Source organism: Pungitius pungitius, chromosome 20, assembly GCF_949316345.1.
Source record: "Pungitius pungitius chromosome 20, fPunPun2.1, whole genome shotgun sequence".
In the NCBI taxonomy this organism is placed as follows: domain Eukaryota; kingdom Metazoa; phylum Chordata; class Actinopteri; order Perciformes; family Gasterosteidae; genus Pungitius; species Pungitius pungitius.
The window spans coordinates 14,207,000-14,217,003 of record NC_084919.1 but is presented as its reverse complement, the minus strand read 5'-3'; the positions used below and the strand labels follow the sequence as shown (position 1 = coordinate 14,217,003).

Here is a 10,004-nt window from a genome sequence, read left to right as displayed (position 1 = left end):
GGACATTCTGTTTCAAGCGTTCCATCTTTAGCGTTTTTGCTTCCATTTTTAGTCTTTTCAAATGGACATCATTTAATTGGTGGATGGAATGCCAAGACATGCTTTTCAACAGGTTTTCCTCAGGTTTCAAAATCGGATGGACACTTATGGGCGTGAGCGTGACATGTCTTGCCATGGATTGAGTACCAAGTACATGTTGGCAGGGGACGGATCCCCCTGATCTTCGGTGATCACCTGCTGTTTCATCCAGTGCCACCATGGGGTTGACGTAATTTGGGTATTGGGTCAACAGATACTGAATTGATTTCCATGAATTACAGAAGGCCTGCAGCTTGTGTTTTGTTTGTGTGTGTGTGTGTTTGTGTGTGTTTGAGTGTGGTAGAGGCGAGGCTCCAAACTGAGCACCCCCGGACTCCCAGAATGCAACTGAGCTGCTCACGATCCACTGATCAACCTTTAGAATATCTACCCCGGATCGACGATTCAACCAACCAGGTAGTGACTGTGCTCAGCTGCTCTGTTGAGAATAGTTTTAGAGGAACTGTTTCTGCCTTCCCCCCGACCCCGTCTTTGTGTCCTCGCAGTCATCCATCCTCCCGCTGCCACGTCCGGCCTGGATTCCCCTGCTGTCCCCTTTGTGTCTCCATAGCTGTTTCCCTGGCAATAAATAGGTTCCCCCCCGTTACTGCGTGGTCCGTCTGCCTTTGGCTCCGCCGCCACACATCGTAACACAAAAGCTCTGATAACATCACGTATGAGTGAGGGACGGTATCTTTAAATAGCCTGCTATAATATTGCTTGTCCCACACTAAACATGTTGTGGTTCCAGCATCTCAATATGATAATTTGTGTCTTGTCCTGCTGTTATTTCATGGTAAACATGGTAAGCGTATTTCAAGAGATCACTTCGTGCTAGGAAATGATGATTTCCCTGTTTTTCTTCCCCATCCTTCCTTATAAAATATTAACATTCGGCCTCAGCTGTGCTTTGTACATGCTAATTTGCAAGGGTTTGCATGTTAGCATTTGCACAGTCAGCCCATTTCTTGGGAGAGCTGTTGCGTGGCTCATAGTCCTCATGCCCCTTTTTGTTCCAAACATCTATCCCACCGGGTGAAAAATTGGAAAGAAAAGTGTGACGTGAGACTTTACCGTCACTACAAGATGTGTTAAACCTTGACATCCTGTCACATTGTGATGTAATATTTGGAATTCTTCCAATAATAAACTCAATGGGTGCACTGAAAAAAATGTTAAGTGATATTTACTTGAGAAAACTTAGGAAAGTTTTTGCACTTACAATTGTAAGTAAATTCTACAAGGGCAATCATCAAGTAAACTTTACTTGCAGATCTCAAGTTTATTTTACTAGCAAAACTCAAGTAATTTACTGTTGTTTATTAATATGGTTATTGAGTTTTACTCTCCCATTCTTTGTAAGTTTTACTTAAACTCTTGAATGCTTCGAACTGAAAAATCTCACCTAAAACCAATGGCGTTTCAAGGTAATTTCTAAATACTTTTTCTAACTTTTATTTATGGACTATATTTAAGTAACATTTACACAACATTATACATAATTCTTCTGCAGTGTAAATTTGCTAAATTTGTTCTTAATGTTTTTGTTTATTGAAACAATGGCTTCAAAAAAATGAGGCAACTGTTGAATTTAAAAACCCATTTATTTTCAAGTGAAAAACAATTTTTAATCAAACAATTTCCAACACTGCACACAAACTTAACTAGTAACTTCCAGCAAACCCATCAGTGTTCCAAACTCCCAGAAGAGCACGAATGTTCGACAACACTTCAATCTTATCGGCATCGGGGTGAGTAGATGACAGAAATTTCATCTTAGAGTGGCTAAAATGGGTTTGAGGTAGCTTGGTAAAAGGCACAAGGAAACATTCAGGAACTGTTTGGATAGAGAATATGTAGCCTATCTTTTGGATAGGCTTTTTAACCTTGAACTCTCAACAAAAACATTTGACATGCTTCAGGAACCTTCAGTGCATCTTAAAATACATGCTTATTATTGGTTTAACATTAAAACGTTTGATCTTAAAGAACAGTGTTTTGCCCTGAGGTTCTAAACGTCTGTGCAGAATATCTTGAAACTAAAAAGGGTTAGGCGTTTTTGGGGGATAACACAGGTTCATGGCATATATGATGACCATGAGCAGGAGACAGGCCTTTGCAACACTTCCACATTTGTCAAGTACCTCAGTCCCTTCAATAACAATCAACACATCAGTTTTGGATGCACCGTCATCTTCTTCACTTGTGTGGAAGACACAGATCCTCAGGACTTGCTAAGCCTGGTCCTCTTGAGCTTCTTCTCTGCTGATATCCTGTAAAATATGTGAATTCAAGCAGAATTCAGTGTCTCGTGAAAATTCAGTTTGAAATACATTTTTCTGATTCTGAAAATATTCTTCTTCCACAGTACCGATAACAGCTTAAGTTAGCACTCGCTTTTACACCAACCTGTAGTAAATCAGGCCTTATGGACCTTATGCACAACTCAAGTCTCAAGTGAGTCCTGAACTTTGGTAACACTGAATAATACAGATGTGCATGTAAAATAAAAAGTTGCAAACCACAAAGTGAGCCAAAAATAATTTCTTAATAAGTATTGGGACTTTTGATCATTATTTCCATGGGGATTTCATTTCAGTTTTTTCCATTGGAGGAAATGGGCTCCCATATATATTACATTTCTGCTTGTTAAAAAATATATATATATATATATATATATATATATGAACCATTTTTGAAAATCAAATTTGGAGAATAATTTGTTCAAAGGGACCAAAAAAGGCTCCATTTAAAAAAAAATGTTTTGATGGTTCAAGCAAGTTGTATTTAAAGGGGAAGTGAATAAGCATTCAATATAATGTACTCAAGTGAACTTTGTGATCTGAAAATGTTTCAATTTACCTTGTAGTCCTTGAGTTCACCTGAAGACTCCCCCAGGAATTCCATCAGGGCGCGAATAATAGCCTCCCGTCTCGCTTCAACGTGTCGCTGTTTTAACAGACAGAAGATACTATATGAATTCACTAATCTATACATGTTGTCAATAGAAGCAACATCCAAATTCATACAAAACTTTTATATCCTGGATCTACATTTGTTGGTCTTCTGCGGTCATTACTCTGAACTGCTGTAGGTTAAAGGAACACAGCGACTTATTGGGACTTTAGCTTATTCACGGTAACCCCCAGAGTTAGAACAATCCATACATACCTTTCTCATCTCTGTGCGTGCTGTAACGCTGTCTGACGGCTCCAGCATTAACTTAGCCTAGCACAGGTGCTTTAAAGTTTGAGAAAGTGAGTACTGAATTGGATGATATTTCATTGTTTCATACCTAGCCAGTCTCAGCTCAGACTTCTTGAGGTATCGACTGTTTCTTCTTGCGTTTTGGTTCTTTTGCGCCGCTGGTATCTCTTCTTCTGTCGCTTATTTCGGGGTGCAGCGCACATGGCTCAGTGGCGCTCATCAGCGCCATCTATCGTTGGGGGGGTTTGAAAAAGGAAAGAACGCGTCTCGGCCGGATTTGTGTGTCAGAAATCGGATGTGTGGCGTGAGTGCAAACAGGCAAAAACGGGTGTCACACAGCGAAAGCGTGAGAGTTGGCAGCTCTGTTATTAATCATAGTCAGTCCCGGTTTACACACACATACGTCTTACTGCAAGTGAAAAATAAAAGAGGTTAGCTGGTTAGCTAGCAACACGTGTCACACTGGCCACATTATCTAAATAAAGAAAAACACCGTCAACTTTTAAATTAAAAGGAGGTGCTCGACCGTTTGGGAGCTATACGTTTCATAACAAAATAAACCACTCGTTTTGTATACAATTAAGATAATTAATGAAAACGATGGTGGAGCTCATAACTTGTGCACTTACCAAGGGGACAGCAAGGTCTGACTGCTGTACACCCGGGCGCACGACCCAAGTCCACAAGTAAGTTGCGTTTAGTGACCATGGTAAAATTAAGCTACAGTGATACGTGATGTGTGATAATGGCAAGTGGGATCATATTATATTTTAACTTCGTTACATACGCAGGAACAACCCTGAATTACTTACCTTCAAGATAATTTAGGTGCTCCTGCCTCCATTAAACCTGACCGTCGTTGTCGTCTTCTTGTGTTTTGGCGGAAAACGGAGCGCATGCGTCCTGTATGCGCATCACAAGGCGCATGCGCGGATTCCAAACACCAACACTAGTTAAACTTACTTGGCATTTCTAAGTTCATGTGCAATGACTATGAAACCTTTGAATATTACTTGAAAATACATAATAAAACGTACTCATCCCACACAGTTTATTTATTACTTGAATGACATATATAGTTTTACTTGAATAATTCCAGTTCTCACTGATACTTACAATTAGAAAGTAAAAATTATGACAGTTAACCTAATAAATATTACTACACCAAAAAATCCTTTTTTTCAGTGTGTGAACAACATCCTCGGTAAAGTTGAACTAATCACCACTTAAAGACAAGCCCGAGTAGAGATTATCCCTCCCATCAACTGCGCCGTTTTCCTCTCGCTTCTCAAGGACAGAGCAGGTGTTAAGACTCATTAAGCACAATGCAGCAAATGAAGGCTCACCAGAATGCAGAGATAATGAGTTAATAAGATTGCTTTGAAGCAGATAAACAACCAGTAAATATCGCCGGCTGCAACAGCTGTTTTCGCGTAGGGCGAAAACATCAGTGCTCATCAATATTCAAGAGGCAAAGGGTTCGTCCTTTGGAATTTAAAAAAGGGCAAAATACAAGGCTGAAGGTCTAAAACACAGTACTAAATATTAGGGAATTACAAAATGGTGTCCGAAAGAAAAATCCATCCATCCGAGGACTGTTTATACAAATTGATTGTTCAGCTGATTGTGTGTTTGAAGTGTTAACCTGTCAATCAAAAGGGAGCTCCTTGACTCTAAATGGACGATCATCAGATGAACTTCAGGCTGCATTAAAGAAGACTTGAAACTCGAGATCGAGACCGTAGACTCATGTTGGCGCACGATTCAAACCAATCTGTGTGTTGCCTGGTAAAATGAATAATCATTGCTCAGCAAACGCTTGAATAATCCTGGACTGGCCAGCAGTAGCCCCCATCCTCCCCCAGCATTGCTGGAGAAACATCCAGCCGTCAGCTCCTGCCGAGTCAATCGATTTTCTGCGACCGGGGCCCCGATCAGCTTGAGCTTATTGCCTGACATACTCGGTCAGTGACTCCTGGCCCATCTACAGTTGCCAGCTTTTTGCAGACGTGGCCTGTGAAGCAGCGCCTGCGGTCGGGCTCTTAATTCCCCGTTCTCACCTGGACATTGGCCAGCTCTGTCATTCGTGATGTCTCCATTGCCCAGAGTGGCCCCGTCTGTCTGTCTAACGGTACTTTAGATGTTCTCTCTCTGTCATTCTACGTCCCTCCTGGATCCATGACCTCTCTGCCCCCCCCCCCCCCCCCACCCGCCCTTCTATTCATTCTTCATTCTTTTCCACTTTCATCGCACTCTTTTTTTCGCCACTCAAAAAAAGTAAAGCCCTCCTGGACAAGGGGAGGTTTCTTTGTAGAAAGATCAGACTCCGTAGAATTTGGATTCAGCTTCTCTGTATTCCGCCTCTCGGTACCCGGCTTGATGCAAATCAATAAAGTAATTTTCCCCAAGACTGTTTGTAATTAACAATCTGCCATGTGAGCTCAGTGGAACTGCTGCATTTGAAAAGAAGCAACTTCCAGCTGCTACTGAGACGCTGTGGTTTTAGAAGTTCACGTGTCTATATGAGGTGGGATTTAACACTGCCCACACACGCTTTGGCAAAGCTGGTTACAAAGTCTGTCAACCTGCGAGGGGCCGCAACTGACATCAACCACTGACATTTTAGGTGTTGTTTTTTATGAAAACATGATCCCTTAAAGATACTAATTACTGTTTAATTTATTAATTCAAGTTCAAAACATCTATGGGTCATTTTTTTGGAATTTAATGTAATTTCTGAAGCCTTCACTACTGTAGGTCCACTAGCCTGGTTCTTCTGGAGGTTTAACTTCTGCTCTTATTTGACTTGTCAAATCCCCACAAAAGTCTGCATTCATAACTAAGCTCAATGTATGCATGAAAGCTCGATAAAAAGAGAATAGATGAAGTCTTGAGTGTAGCCTGTGATCACCTGCTGCCCAAGAATCAACTCTCAGGGGAAAGCTGCTCAATCAGAATTAACCACGTACCAATATGTATTTGATCATATCACCCTCTGTTCCACCATAGTACCCCCCCGTGGGACGAAGATGGGGGTCAAGCCACCACATACCAATGAAATAATGTCGCACACCCAGTGTCTGGGCCACTACTGCAACTTATCTGTCTAAAAATGGTGCCAACAAAATGCCAACAAGCCCTAAAACAGGAAGAAAACATCCTTGGCAAATGAGTCCAAACATTGTGCATTTGTACACCCGTAATCGAAGCTCTGTATCAAGCGATATGTGTGACATTTCTCTTAGACAAACCTTCCAGAAGATCCAGGAAAACAAACACTGAATGCTCCTTAGCTGAAATATGAATTTGACTCTATCAAACTGAGCTATGACTTAGATGTGTGTTTTGCCGGGTGTCTCCATATTGTATAGGGATGGATACCTTTTACTGATATTTTACATCAGAACACTCACAGGAGTTCGCTTTTGTTCGGATATACAAACTAGTTCGAGAGAAATTACAATTATTATAACGGTTATATGCCATTTTTGGAGCAGAGGTCAAAAAAGCCTCAGAGAAACAGGTTGTATTAAAATATATAAATGTCGAATGTAATTCAAAGATGAGAAATTGATTTCAGTATCCCTTTGAGCATTGGCTGCTTCTTTTGAGGAATGTCTGAAGCAGCAGCACCCTGAGGTCTGAATGCTGCTTTAGGTGGTTTTCTACTGCGTCATCAAAGGAGAAACATCAAAAGCAGCACAATCAAACTGAGTCTTTTGTGTTCAAGTTTTGGATTTAATGAAGGGAATATTTATTGATGTGTAACCAGTGTAATTATCGCAAACAAGGCAAAGCAAATTCTATTCTGCATATCCTTTCCAGATGATCAGCTTTATTTCCTGAAATGTCTCTCTTTCCTGAATCATGGTTCCAGAAAGACGGCTCTCCAATGATGAGGGATAAGTAGCCGGCTAACGCCGTGGTGATAGTGCCCATCTGCTGGATCTATACGCCGCATTAACGTGCGTTAAACATGCTCCGTGCTTCCAACACACTGATGAGGTGATGCAGGTAAAAGCCATCGCCCCTCAGCGACATGCCTCATTGAGTCCTTGCCCATCAGTCCGGGGGAGACGGACACGGAGAGCATCCAATCGAAGCTCCAAGGCTTAGAGGGGAGGTGTGCAAAAAGGGGGGGTTTTACCCAATCACTGCCGGGGCTCCTGGACCACACTCAGTGACAATTATTTGGGAAAATAATATGTAACTATGAATAAATGGGTAAAATAATAAGATGCCTCACTAAAACGAACCAATACTAACCAAAACACGTCTATGAATAATGTTCCATGGTCCTGCAGTGGGAGATACGTTTACTCCCCAGTTTGTCTCCTGACATTCATCAACATCTATTTGTTCAAACCCTGCTGATTTTGACCTTCTTTACAAATGTCACTGTCCTCAGAACAGCTGGCCAGAAAGCAGCACATCTGCACTGAGGTGAGTAAAGGACGGCAGATAACCGTCTCCACCTGGCGGACTAATAACTAATCTTCAATCCCACATTCTTCTTGGGCCTTCTTTGTCCCTCTGCGTGATCAGCAGCGTCGCTGCTACGCACCATTCACGTCTAGTGTTTTCAAGGCAGCAGTGATTGACAGGTGAAGACAGCGGGCGTGTGCCAGGTTGGGGCAAACCATCCTGGTATGGGAGACACTCTGGATTGTTAGGATAATACTATTTCAATCAGGAGAGACTTATTTGATAGTAACAACGGTTTATTACATATGCAACAACTATGACTTGTGCAACTTCTTTGGCGATTGGACTCCATCCTGAGGGACTATTCCCGAAGGTAGGGATACTGAGGTCCAATAGGCCCAATCCCCCTGGAGTCCAGACACTGGTGGTGGTGGTGGTGAAAGGAATAGCAGCAACTAGATGATAAACCAGGAACCACGCCGATGCCAACTGGATGTGACTGGGGTGGAGGAGGGTCGCCTCAGCTACACACTGAAAATGACAGCTGACAGCCAACGGAGAGGAGAACACTTGTAAACGTTTGACAGCAACAACGTGATTGGCTCCAGGGAACAGTTGTAGAATCTGATTGGTTACTAAAATGTGCACGCCCCCAATCAGCTGATAGCGTAAATACCTAGGAGGCAAAAGAGCCCGACTGGTTGTCTTCCTGACTGAACTTGCGCTTAAGCTACATTTAACAGACTACTCAATACAAAATTAAGTTTAGAAACATAAGTGATTGAAAATGTATAATGTTATTTATTGTTTTGAAATCGATCCTAATTTTAAATATACTCTAATAAGATACTCTCCCCCTACCTCTCGGAGTGGCTTTATATAGCCAACCTGAGAGCCACCGGTACATAAACACAGAATTGAATAAAACTTCCCACTGAAACCTGATCCAGCTGTTGGAGTCAGTATCAGCCTGATATTGATATTTGATGATTTAAAGATGCTACTGCATGAATGTTTTTGCTGATATATTACTTATCAGTTATTTAACCCTGATTGTGCCACAGTTGTATAATGATAGTACTACAGACAGCTGAAAGGTCAGATGGTCAGCGACGACCATTCTGCTTTCTGGCTGGATACCAATCACTCTGCCTCCGTTTGTTTATTCACTGCAGCTCCTCTAAATAAGTGGGTACGGGCTCAGCTGAGTGTTTATGGGAGATTTTCAGATGATGTGTGAAATAGAGGTTTTCAATACTGCCATAAAAGGGGAGAGGCCAGGCGATCAGTCAAGTTTATGTCTGTGTTCAATAGCATATTTCTGTCTTTACAGCTTATGTTATCTGGTTTCATTTGGTTCCAATGGGAGTTATATGGCTATGAAATCTGAGCTATTGACTCTGACAGGATTGCAACCATGTGGCCTCTGTTAGTATGTTTGTGTGCGAAAGTTTAACCTTGTGCCCTCTTTCGATGGAGTACAGTAGATCTCACTGTACTGTATGTCTGCTGAGGGCCATCACCTCCTCTTCCTCCTGTGTTTCTGTGTGTCACGTCCGGCCAGCTGATTGGCAGTTTGAAGGGGTAAACAGTGGAGAGAAATCACATCAGACTGAAAACCGGCAACCAGACCAACATATAAACAAGGAAAAGCAGTGTCTCCGGGGGGGGGGGAGCAGCAGAGGAGGCAGCCAAGTGCTGTGTTTGTTCTCTGATCGATGCCATACATAGTGCACGAGTTCTCCTGGACTCGTTCCCTCCTGCATAGGGAGGGAGGTCTTGGCAAACAGAGAGTGAAGGCTGGTGAGATGGGATTAAATAGAGGTAGAACAACACGAGCGTTGCCTGTGTTAAGCGAGAAAGGGCAGAAAGACTTTCTCATCTCAGATAATGAAATGCGATATCAGCTCGGATCAATCCGGGGTCGGGCAGAGCAAAAGCCAGGGACCGGCCGCCTTTAAGTAGGGAAATAATGAGTGAAACCCAAAACACTTTGATCAAACAATCCAATCCTTGCACATAGCCTGGATTCCCTCCGATGAACACCTATAAACCCGGGCCGCCGCCGCGCTCTGAGGAAATTAAAAGACAAAATTGCCTTCATGAATATTAATCCATGTGAGTTACAGGTTGTGCCCTTCAAAATTATTCATGCTCTCTTGAGCGCATTTGTCAAGAGTAAACAGTATCCTCCTGTTTATCTAATACCTAATTCTATTCTTAAGGATGTAATTAAACAGCCTGCTATGGAGCACATCCATCTCCTTCCTTTCCATCCCCACTTGGGCTCACAC

The 10,004-nt window shown here is 42.2% G+C and overlaps 1 long non-coding RNA gene across 2 annotated transcripts; it reads right to left on the bottom strand.

Moving 5' to 3' along the window:
* Window positions 1-1,663: 1,663 nt before the first annotated feature.
* LOC119214237 (uncharacterized) lies at window positions 1,664-4,072 on the bottom strand. 2 transcript variants are annotated; one of them, XR_005119955.2, is made up of 3 exons: window positions 3,250-4,072; window positions 2,941-3,027; window positions 1,664-2,351 (listed from the first exon to the last, which is right to left on the bottom strand). It is a non-coding gene; the product is annotated as an uncharacterized LOC119214237 (long non-coding RNA). The 2 variants fall into 2 exon arrangements; XR_005119956.2 differs by having other exon boundaries at window positions 3,374-4,072.
* Between the last annotated feature and the right edge of the window lie 5,932 nt (window positions 4,073-10,004).